General features: G+C 48.8%; 1 protein-coding gene across 4 annotated transcripts in view; it reads left to right on the top strand.

Moving 5' to 3' along the window:
- Nucleotides 1-12,344, top strand: part of LOC106746723 (dipeptidyl aminopeptidase-like protein 6) — an 81,910-nt gene that overhangs the window by 24,876 nt on the left and 44,690 nt on the right. The window lies entirely within an intron of this gene.

The following is a 12,344-nucleotide window of genomic DNA, read 5'->3' as shown; positions in this document are numbered from 1 at the left end:
GGGGGGGGGGGGGGGGCCTCGTCGTTATTCGAGATATATCGAATGATCGGGCGGGCCGTGCCGATAATAAATTTCGAAATGCCGCGCCATTTAGTGTATTACAGCTGCGAGGAGATCGAACGCGGCGGTAGCGGCGCGTCCATTAATTCCGGGGGAATAATTAACGTCGATCAGAACGTACAAGCGCCGGGGCGATTCTTGCCGCGCCGTTGCTGCATTTCGATTTTTCATTAACGACCAAGACGATTAACAGCGAGGCGGGCCCGGCGGCGTCGTCCGGTACGCGCGGATGTAATTTCGCGTTACATCGTGTCGAGCCGAGAACGAATTTCCGATGGGGAGCATGAATATGCTAATCATTATCCCATTAAGCGCATAAACGCATCCACAGCCCTCGTATCTTCGCATCGAATTAGCTAATTAGCTGCGCCGCCCGAAATGAAAGTCAACAATCGTTATCCGCGACGAGCGCCGATCGGTTAATTCGGTATTACATATCGTGCCGACTCTCTCTCTCTCTCTCTCGACAGTCACTCTCGAATGCGCGTCAGCATCATCTCACCCCGGCCACGTACAAATAATCGTAACGGCGGCGCTTTATGACGCGCGGTGAAGATCAGAGCCGGCAGTCAAAGCGCCAGTCAAAGCGCGATCAAAGCGCGAGGAATGAAAGCGGAGGAGCGCGTCGGCGCGACCGACTCACTCACGTTTCGCGCGGTGAGGAGATCGCGGAACACCGTCGGGTGCGCGTCTTGCGCGATACACCGTGGGGCGTAAACGTCGCGAATAAATACGCGCTTATTCCGTGAGAAAGCTTCTGCAACGACGCGAGCGGACCGTAACGGCACGCACAAACGTAAGCGGTGAGACGCGGCGAGCAGTGAGCAAATTGACCAATCACAGTCGACTACTCTCCTTATGGTCTGAAGAATAATCAGTCGTGCCTGTGTATCATGTTCGTACGGTCGGCCATAACAATTGCATGTGTGAGAAGTTGGATTCGAAAATTCAACGAAGCATCTATCCAGCCGGAATTTTCTCTATTGCTTGCGTCTTGTTGCATACGTCTTAATGTGCACCATGAGCTTCGTTCCGAGAGAGAACGCGGGCCGGTCCTGACCTAGGAGAGAGAAAGAGAGAAAGAGCGATAGGGCGCGATCGAGAGAGAAAGGGGGGGAGGAGGGAGACAACCGGGGCAAGCTCGGTTACCATGGGAACAACAAGCCTCACCTGGAAGGTAATTTCGCGGTGTATCGCGTAGGAGAATAGGGAGACATCGATCTTTGACCCTACGCGGTACCGCCGCCATCCGCGTCAGCCGTGCGTTGTTCCGCGCTTGAATGGCGCGCGCGGGTCCATTCACTATTGTCGCATCTGAGAACGCGCTCTTGTTTCCGGATCGAGCATCGCCCTTAATCCGCTCGGGGCCCGCTCGGAACCCAAGTCGAATTCCACGCGACGATCTCCATGGGATCGTTTCGGAAGCTCGACTGAAGCTCGGCTGAAGCTCGATTAACACGGATTCACGGGGATTAGACGCGATTCTTGACACCGGCAGTGCTTTGCATCCCGCACGATCGACTCCGATTATAGTCGTGTGTTCAGTTTGATACGGTGGCTCATGCATTATGTATGAATTAATGAGACGGCGTCACTGGTCACTGACCACCGCCACGGCGGCCAACGGTGTTAATTAACTTTGGATTCGGTGTTCATGATCGAACATACAGAGGAAAAGCATGAAAAGCGATATACCGTTCTGCTTTTAGGCTTTAAAGCCCCTGTGTGTTAAAGGTGTAAGATTAAAATTTGTGTGCACGGGTGTAAACGCTTCTCCGTCAAAATATATGACGGAGCTTATGAACACTTTTACTTATTTTCTTGCAAATAACTGTTTTTTAAGATGTTCGAGGATTGACGCTCGGACGAGTAGACTAGCAGCCTACTTTTTCCCGATGTTTCCGAGCGTTGGGGTTGACGCGCGGTAAATAGGTAGTAACACGGTGCGTGCGTCTAAGCTTTCGCAATCGGCCGCGAGAGACGGTACTGTAATTCGCGCGTGAATCCACGGGAGAGATTCGATTTCACGTGTCATTTGGATCGCCGCGACACGCCGCTCGGCGCAGTCGCACGTGTTGTGCCGGAAGATTGATGCCGGGCGTCGATATCGAGGATGAAATAACGCCGGGCAACTGCACGCGCGCGCATCTATTTCGGAGGGCCGCGCGTAACTTGTCGACTCCGCTCGGATCCGCTCCGAAATAATCGGCGGTCTCGTTAACGCCGGTGTTGTTCGGACGCAGCGCGCGCCCGGCGACACGTCGCACTCGACTCGCGCGATTTCGTCGACGGCTCGTTATCCCTTTCCCACGATAAATCGGCGATCGAGGGAGGGGGTTATTTCGAGAGAATGCATTTTCCTACAATGGGCTTAATGATTCATGCGACGAGTACTCTCGGAACGAGCTAATTCGCGAAGCTTCCAGCGTCGGTTTAATAACGCGCTTCGCCGAAGAGGAACGTTTGCGAGCGCGACCCTTTACCTGGGAAATGTTATTTATAGTCTCTCAATTTTCCAAGCATCAGCCCGTGGAGCAACTTCTTCGTAAGTTATTTTGCCTCCATTGGTGGCCGCCCCTGCGAAGTCTCGTTTCGGTTTCTCCTTCGTTTTCATTGTCGTGGAACCCGGCATAATGGCCGGTTCGCCGGGATGTTCGACGAAAGAGAAAGGGGATGAGAGAGAGAGAGAGAGAGAGACTAGATTTGGTAAACCCGGCTCGAAGACCCAGAGCGAAAGCGATTAAAAGCGCCGATAGGATCGTTGCTGATATCGCCGCGTGTCCCACGCGAAACATCTGCGATCTCGCCCGATGTTGCTCGGCGATAAACGTTAATTTTGAGATCGCCGTTAATCTCCTTAATCGCCTCGAGACGCGGGAAGAGGAGGTACATGCAAAAAAGGGAAGCAACGAAAAACTCGAGTTCTCGTCTTAACAAATAGAGGAACGGCACAGAGGGTATTAAATTGCGCCTCTCATCGGCTCGTTTTTGTGAGACCTCGAATGCGGGACGGAAAGAACGAGAGGCACACACGCGCGCGCGCTGGTATCAGAGGAAAAGCGTGAAAAGGAGCGACGTGGCCTTCGCCGACGAACGCAAACGAGATTATTACCGCGTAAGATATTCCATCCGATATCGCTTCCGTCTGCCCTCCCGTTCGTCATTACTCGCGAAACGACGTTGCTAAATGCCGAGGGAAAAAGGCCCTCCCGTTTGAATCACGCACGTGCTGCGAGAGAAGAGAGAGGGAAAGAGAGAGATAAAGAGAGCACATAATAGCTCCCCCGGAATCGCAGTTACGATTTCGCGCGCCGGGAAAGCACATTGCTTTCGGTTATGTTCCCCGTTAACTACACTTTCTGGAGTACACTTTACTTCGAAGCACTCCCGTCTATTTTCCCTCGATTTTCCACTTCCGGGGATTATCGAACAGCTGACTTTCGCTGAGATATCATCGGACGGCGGCGGCGGCGGCGCGTTTTGCATTTTTCGTTTTGCACTTTCGGCCAGCTATTTATGTTCTGGTTCGATCGGGCACATCGTGCCAAAATACCCGGTCGCACTCGCCGTTCGAGTATATTTTTGAAAATAAATTCTCTCGTCTTTCTCCATTTCATTTTTCCCTCCCGATCCGACGTCTTTTTCATTCTCGAGCCAACGATGAAGAAGAACCGTGTGAGAGAGAGAGAGAGAGAGACGGTGCAGGAGAGGGGAAAAGAAGGTACGTAGGTGTAAAGATCGAGACGATCGAAGCTGCGACGCAGCGGCGAGCGCAGGGAGAGGGAACAGAAAATGAGACAGAGAACGAGTGTTTACTCAGTCGCGTACCCGAGACCGATAGAGCTTCGCTCTGAAAACAGAGGAGGAGGGGAAGAGAGAGAGAGAGAGAGAGAATGAGCGAACAAACGAACGAAACGAACGTTCTCTGTGTTTGCACCGCGAAAATCGCGCGCTGTTTCGTTCGCGAAGGTCTCCACTTCCGGGAGTGCGCATTGAAACAAAGAAAAAAAAAAGAGGAAAGAGAACGATATACGTGACTCTTAATTCATGAATTCATGATAAATTCAGTCGTTACGTGAGCGCATGCTAAAAAGCTACTTTATTACGGAACCGTTATAAATGATCTCCCTCTCTCTCTTACTTTCGCAGTGTGTGCACTCGCGCAATGTACACGCGGGAAATATCTGTGAAATCGCCCGGTTCGCACGGCAAACCAACGACCATTTCCGGCTCTAAGCCGATAAAAGTGACGATATGAGCGGCAAATGTAACGGCGAATGAATTCGACGGCGAGTCAATCCGTGCCGCCGGTCAATCAAATATCGCAAAAAGCCAGGACGGACTAAAAATTGTCCGACGAAAAATTGTCACCAGGTATATCCGATATTGCACAATGTCCGAATTATGTGAGCGCGAGGTAATCCTTACTGCGGTAAACCTAATTAAGTATTGATAAAAATTGAATAAGACTTTTTCGTGAGGTTCTAATAATGAAATATATATTAGGACCTCAAGTATTATCCTAATGTATTAATTCTATAAAGTTTTACCGATCAGGTCCTTTTCGGGATCTTACTCACCTTATCTATTATTATGACTTGCATTATCAGCTTCTAACACGGATTCAGATACGACATTGTAATACGACATGAATCCTGATTAAGGTCCTGATTATCATGCAGCGTTACGTGACTTCTTAGGACCCGATAATATAATCTGAAATGGACCTGATAACCAGTTAAGGTCAACTCGATCTGGGCCACGGGACAAATTTCCGGTCGAGACGCTACTCTTTTGGGTCGAACGTGTGGATCCACCGCGAGGAATTTCAATGCAGCCGCAACAGTCGGTCGATACATTGCGCGAGCTACGCAACGATGATACGCTCGCTAAAATTCTTATTGCGTCCTACACGGAAGTGTCTAATTAAGACACAGATCGGACACGAGCTAGCTCGTCTCGAGCATTTGGAATCGGCCGAATCGGGTCTTTTCTCCTACGTCGTCCGTAGCTTTACGATCGCGCGCTCGGAGGAGGCACAGTGAAATGCGATACCTCCGAATGCGGCCGTCGAGTTACGATTTTTCAAGTGCGCGGGAGTGAATGCGCCTGCGAAATCACGGGATCCGCAGGATCCCCGAGTCTGGCAGACGTTGCGTTTCTTTAACGTCCGGGGCCGACACGGATATTTTGCCGGAGAAACGAAGCTCGGATTTTGTAAGAGGAAGAATCCTCCGCGTGTGCATATTTAAGGAGGTAGTAAGGTAAAATGAGTTTGACAAGAGTTCAACGAAACTTGCACTGCGTATTGCGTTGAATAAAGCGATCCTGAAAGCCCTTGAATATCCAATTTTATGAATATTCAATTACGAAAAATATCAAAACGGCAGTATCGCATTTCTGTCAGTTCGAGTCACTTTGTGAACGCAGTATTGCGTTTCCGCCAGTTAAGAGGCTAAAGACCAATGCGCAGATATTCACGCACACATTTCAGAATTATTGATTGTTTTGTTCGGGAAATACAGTGAAATTCAGAATTGATAGTAATATTCGAAGTACACATAAATCTGTTCATCTCGGTTAGATCAACTGATACATAAATATGGCATTAATAACAAAGAAAAAAAAAAAATTAATATTTTCCTACTCGTAATACTGTGTGTATATATTTACTTCGACTTCGTTTCAAATTAATGAATTAGGCAGTTTAATTTATTAACTTATTATTAATCCTTAATTAATCATCATCAAGTGTATTATTTAGCCAGTGAAACAAACGCACGGAAACGCAAATGTACTCGACGAAAACCAAATCTACGAGCGGCTCCCCCGATGCGTCATCGAAAATACGACATTGAACCTTACAACTCGCTTAACCCTTGCCGGTCGAAGTCCGGGGTATTCCCGGCAAGATACCCATGCTTAAACAACTATTACGACCGGAAAGAGTCAGTATTTCGAAACGTGGGGCGCTCTGCTGCGATGCTGAGGACGCAGCCGGCGACGTCGTGCCACGTGCGTGCTCTTCGACGACGCGATCGAGCCAGTGGTGTCGCACACATCGTTTAATAATAAAGCGGGTGGAAAAAACCGCGGCCTTGGAACTCGAGAGTGTCCGCTTATTATAGCCACGTGATTATGATTCCGCGGGACGAAGCTTTTCCGCGCGCGGTAACCGAGCGGCGCCGCTTTTAGACGCTGCGGGCGATTTTTTGGCGTTTCACGCGGGCGGCCTGTCCTGGAAAGGAAGGGGCCACCTCCTCTTCCTCCTCCATCTCCAAATATTCGTCAACGCGCGTTCTGCGCGCGCTATTCCGATCCGTCTAAAGTGGGCCACGCGTAATCGCTTCGGCCATTGTTTGCCGGCCGTTTCAGGTGGCTCGTTATTTTCAAATTAAGGCACCTCGGGACAGAGTCACATAAAGTTTAAATAGCGGCTCCGAGACCCGGTGTGGATATGCACGGTGGAAATATGCATAACGCGCTTGCAGCGGCGTCATGAAACTTGGAACGTTTCCGATAGGTATCTGTCGCGAAATTGGATCGCGGCCAATCAATTTACCGTCGGCCTGAATATATTATACGTTTCGAAAGACTAGACCGACGTGTACCAAGTTTCTCCGTTCCCCTCTCTCTCTCTCTCTCTCTATCCCGCGAAAGAAAAGCATAGATAATTTCGCTACGCCCGTTGTTTTAATTGACGTTTCCTGCGAGGCGAACTGTTCGACGGGATTTTTTGCAGCCTCACAGGTTCAGCAGCGCACACGCCGGCCGGTTGCCGTCTGTTTTCCGGAGGATCACCGTCGAACGCCGGGCGACGCAGCTTTCGCTTTTCCCGCGCGTGCTCTTCCACTTCACGAGCACGGGTGCTCTTTGCTTTTTCTCCGCCTCCTTTCAATCCACGACGAGGCGCGAACAATTTCGCTCATCCACGGGATTCGGCGCGAGCCTGGGCGCGCGACACAGCGCGAACGAGTCCACGAAGAGCGAAATCGCGAGGCCGGTGCAATTTGCATAAGTGCCGGCGAAACTTTCAGTCCCGCCAGATAAAAGTAGCCGATTACGCGACGCGCGCTGGATCTCGAATGTGAGGTCTGTCCGCGGTGGAGTTGCACACGTCGAGAATCGACTCGTCGGGCGATTAAAGGAGAAACGGGATACCTCGGAAGTTACTTATTACTTTCCCGGCGATGATATAACGGTCTTGTATACCGGATGTAAGTTGGATCTCAATTGGACATCAATTGACTGCGCCGTTAAGAAAGGGGATAAAAGCGTGAGATAGAAGTAAGACGGGGAAATCGATGAAAACTGTAATGTGCAAAACGTACTTAAGATAGTTGCAGATTGTCGTATTTTCAGTGGCGCATTCAAGCGACCACTCGCGAATTTAGTATTTATTAAGCAAAGTACGTTCCTGTATGTTTATTTCACTATCTAGATGATAAATGTTAATTTGAAATGAAGTTGAAATAAATGTATGTGTATAAAGTTACGAGTAGGACAATTTATTATCTTTTATTTATCTTATTAATGCTATTTGTGTGCTATTAGTTGGCGCAAGTGTTGTGTAAAAAATATCACCAAAGTGTCGAAAATATCAGAAAGTGTCAAAGTTGCGAATATCTCAGTTTCCGAATGGCCAAAACCGTTTCTAACTGCGCTGACAATTAGGTCATATTTCAATCTATATATAGTTTCAACGAATTCTTAGGAAATGCATTTTGCGCTACAACCAACATTAAACGCACTCATTCAGAATTCGGAATTTATCATCAGAAGCTTTCGCATACCTATCCCGGTCTCACGACACGCTAATGACGCCGCTACGAAATTAGCCCGGTTGTTTGACAATGCGCGCGTTTTGTCGTTGCAATACATTTTGGTGGGAATAGCCCAGATGAGTATTATTAGAGAAGCACACCGAGCACGTGACGACGAATGTGATCTGAGTTATTAATATCTAGCTGCGGGATCCGCTTAATCGTCTCTCGTGAAGATAAACATTGTCGGAGAGCCGCGTATTAATGAATAATAAATACCGCATCGATCGGCGTCCGCGAATTTTTAACTGTGAATCGTCGAGACGGATCTGCGGTAATTTTATACATTAGTCCTCGACACGCCGCGTCCAATTATATATTTTTTTTAAACCTTTCGCAGGACCGATCGTTTCGAGAGTTGACGTCCCGCAACGTCGAGTGACGTGCCGCCGCCGCTTTTCCAATTTAATTCCCTCCGGCGACGATTCCCCGATTCGCTCGATTTTTCACCTCGGATTCATCTCCTACCGTTTTCTATCGCTCAACAACGACGACGCTTTTATTTCGCTCATATTTCGAGACTAAGCTCGCGAAGGTGAGATTCCTCGCGCGCCGCAAAGCCCAACGTCGGATCATCCGTCTCTCGCACGAAGGGACACGAACGCATTGCACCCGCGCGAGCTATCGAAGACAATGGGGGAGGGGGAGCCTCAGGGAGCTTCTATTGTGTTTAAAAGAGTAAAGAATAGTCACCCGGGGAGACATGCGAATCCGTGGGCATCTAATTCTATTTTCACGCGCGTTCGGAGTATCGGGATTTTACGGGCGAGAGATGCCCCCGCGCTTGCTTCCGGCAAACCGGACTAGATTCTAATTAGATCCCAAAGAAAAAAATTTCCTACGCGGATAGTCGTCGGAGCTAATTCTTTCTTTCCGTATAGCCGCGATACGTAGCGCTATCTACGTTTAAAGCGAAATCAGCGTACATCCGAGACTTGGTGGAAGAGAGCGAGAGAGAGAAAAACGAGAAAAATCGTAACGTACCTGATCGCGATCGTATCCCTAGCGTATTCCGATAACCGAAAAAAATCCCAGGAAGGACCGCGTTCTAATTAGCCGCGCGGATAACGTGTCGCTGCACGACGTGATCGACAAAAAAATTGACTCGCTCAGGTTCTTGCTGTCGCGGAGAAACGAGGCGTCGTATTACAACTCCCAGCAGAAATCGCTGACATGTAGCCGCTGACGGATGACGAGTCTTCGGGGATCGGCGTTCGCGAGACGGGCGGAAGGAGAAGAGAGAGAGAGAGGCACTAGGAAACTCCTTAAGCCTACCTTTCAGCCTGTTCGTTATTAATTTCGCGTGCCGGTCGGTGTGCCAGACCTGCGGATGCGCAACGGGGCCTTTAGTCAGCGTTTCGAGAGACTCGGCCAATTAATCACGCGCCTGACCGCGCTCAAACTCCGGTCGCGCACAGATATTATCCTTCGACCCCGCTCTCTCTCTCTCTCTCTCTCTCATTTACTCTCGCGATCACCGTCGCCGTCGTCTTCCTCCATCACCGATATGGCACTTCATTACAGTGGCGCGACATATTCGATCGGTTCTACCAATCACGGGGGACTCCGCTGCTCGCTCCACAGATTTCGCGTACGCAATAGCTTCGTCGCGCGAAACACCGAAGCCATAAATCTCACCGGCGTTCCTGAAGCGCGCCCACGGATCTGTGTAAATTTATAGGCTACCGATTCGACGTATATATTCCCCGTCGCGCGTATATGAGGAGGGAGGTGGAACGTTAAATTTTATTCCGCTTTCCTCTCGTCGTCCTTTTTCTCCCGGTCTCGCGACATTTCAGGAGGAACTCTAGGCGCGCGCGTGCACCTCTTCACCTTGTCCTCCCGTTCTCGAGATATTCACCGGTGTGCGTAACAATCCCCCCCACCCCTCCCGCCATCGCCCGACCTCGTGTGTTACGTTACGAGGATAAAGGGGAGTGCCGATGAAAGAAAAAAGGGGTAATACCCGGGAGAGTATTCTCGAGCCGCCGCAAGCACGTAAAGCATCGCGGCCTTATTTATGCGCGAATTCCGCCCGGGAGTTGCGTAAATTTTCGCGGCGTGACGTAAACGAAGGAGAGACGGCGCGGCGGTGAGGATAAATCTCTCGTAATTGCGTCGAAGAACTCGGGGACGCGGCGGACGCGCGCCGTAATAATCAATCCTAACGACAGGTCTGCTTCGCGCGATAATGGCGCGGTAATAGCGCAGCGCGGCGACGAGAATTCTTAGGGTATCGAGGCGGAGCGTCGTCTCGACGGTCACGTAATGCGTGACGGGAACCGCGATTGTGGATCGCGCGGGGAGGGGTTTATACCGAGGATTATAGCGGCCCGCTGATGATCGACCCGGTATTATTTATTATCGAGAAGAGATAATAACGTTCGCTCGTCGATGGAGGAAGACGGCGAGCCGGCGGTTACCGTCGGGCTCACACGATGACCTTTCATTTTTCGTCAAATCCACTTTCGCACGAATTTATTAGCGCATTGTCAACCGTTCGGGGAATTATTCCCCCCGTTTTACGATGAATCGTTAACCGACCCGTTCAGTACGATTCTCCGATGGTTCTAAACCGCGACACGTTCGGTTTGATTTGCAGATCTTGCGGTATTTAATGCCCATTACAAACGATAGCCGGACATTATGCGGATTTGTCTTCAGATCGAGGAGTCATGAGCGATTTTGTGAAAACATTTAGATGGAGAAATCTGGACACACAAGAGTCGGATTTTGTCGAGAATTTGGAAAAGTGCACGGTAAAAAACATTTTGTACTTATGTCAAAATCAGGCCCCTTCTAGAGTTTTCGTATTACAGCATACTAGTGTATCAATTTAACATATTATGTTTATGTTATCTCAACATTTTCTGATATGTCGATATTCAACACGTATAAATGTGAAAATATCACACTTCATATTTTAGTGTCGTTTGACATATTAATTTTGCGTTAATCTTTTACATAACGTGTTACTCTTCAACAAATACACCCTGTGTACAAATCAACCCAGAAATTTGAATGGACTCTTTTGGGATATGTGAAATGTGTGAAATTTAACACCGAATTTTTTTACTATGTAGATTTAGCGGCATAGATTTATTGACATGTCAAAATTAATCGATAATATAACGGGATGTTTGCTCCACCGTCGGAAACGGTACAGTCTGAGCTTTAAAACGCAATTTACCCCGTGTCGCTACGACTTTTCCATGCAAAGATATCGACAAGCGGCGAAATGTCGTCAGATGGGGACTGAGGCCGCCGACAATGTTGCGCGGCGCTCCTCGGCGTTGAGCACGCGAGGTGTGAAGTTCGACGTGCGAACGTACTACAATGTACTACGCGCGTTTCCGCCGGTCGGCGACAAGTGTCCACGCGCCGATTGAAAAAACCCCCGAACTCCTCAAACGGCCGTATCTCGGCGAAAAATCGACATACGAGTGTGAAACATACGTCATTCTCTCTTCTCGGAATTTTGCGCTGCATCCGTTCGTGATAGTCGCATGTGCTCTTGTCAGGACACGTGTTTACGTTGTAGACTCACGAGAAAAACCGAGAGAACAGTCTTGATACGCAGCGTATAATGAGATTATTAATATTTTATATATACCGGATATCTGGTAATATTCACCTTTTTATTGGCACAGCAAGTTATTATCAGTAACAGCAAAAAGACCTGTTACACGGAAATAATAATTTTATTGTTGCAGCGAAACATCGTTAGAATAAGATTTAGTTGGCAGAAATTATTTTGCTCTCCATATATCAGCAGAATTAATATTCTTAACAAATCTTTCTGCCGCCCGAAAAAAACCATTTTCTGTCACCATAGTAACCAACAATTTGCTTGTGTCAACAAAAAATGTGTCTCCATGTACGAATATGCAACGATACATCGTTGTACAGAGATATCGGAATATATTCAGACGAGAAAATACAGAGTGGAAAATTTTAATCACGCAAAACTCTCTCTCTCTCTCTCTCTCTTTCTCTCTTTCGATTCGGGAAAAAGTCTGCGCGACGCCCAAAATCTTCCCTCTAACGAGGTGAAATTCCTGCGCTCGACAATGCTTTAATCTAAGGTAATTCAGCAGAATTTTTGCCTGTTAACTGTAACGATCTCAGATAAATTAACCCCGAATTCCGTCGCAAATGAACTAACTGATCGTCGACACGGTTCCTTCTCGCACGCTCGAAGTCGCCGGGAAGTCTCACGGTAGTTCGAGATGACGAGAGGGCGGCCGTAGTCCTGTAACGAGAAGTCTGACGCGAACCGGGCAACATCCACTTTAGCCGATCGCTCGATTACAACGTGTGCGGCCGCCGCCAGGAAATTTGAAACGTTTCCACCACGCGGGGGAAACAATTTTCGCAGCACGGAGGAAACACGGGGCTCGGTAGAAAGGCTTCGTGTGACCTTTCGAAGCGACACCTTCGATCGCGAGCCGTCACTCTCTC

Source organism: Dinoponera quadriceps, unplaced genomic scaffold (genome assembly GCF_001313825.1).
Source record: "Dinoponera quadriceps isolate SergipeBrazil2010 unplaced genomic scaffold, ASM131382v1 scaffold1565, whole genome shotgun sequence".
NCBI lineage: Eukaryota > Metazoa > Arthropoda > Insecta > Hymenoptera > Formicidae > Dinoponera > Dinoponera quadriceps.
Note: the sequence above shows the minus strand (reverse complement) of the source record. Positions and strands in the feature narration are given on the sequence as shown.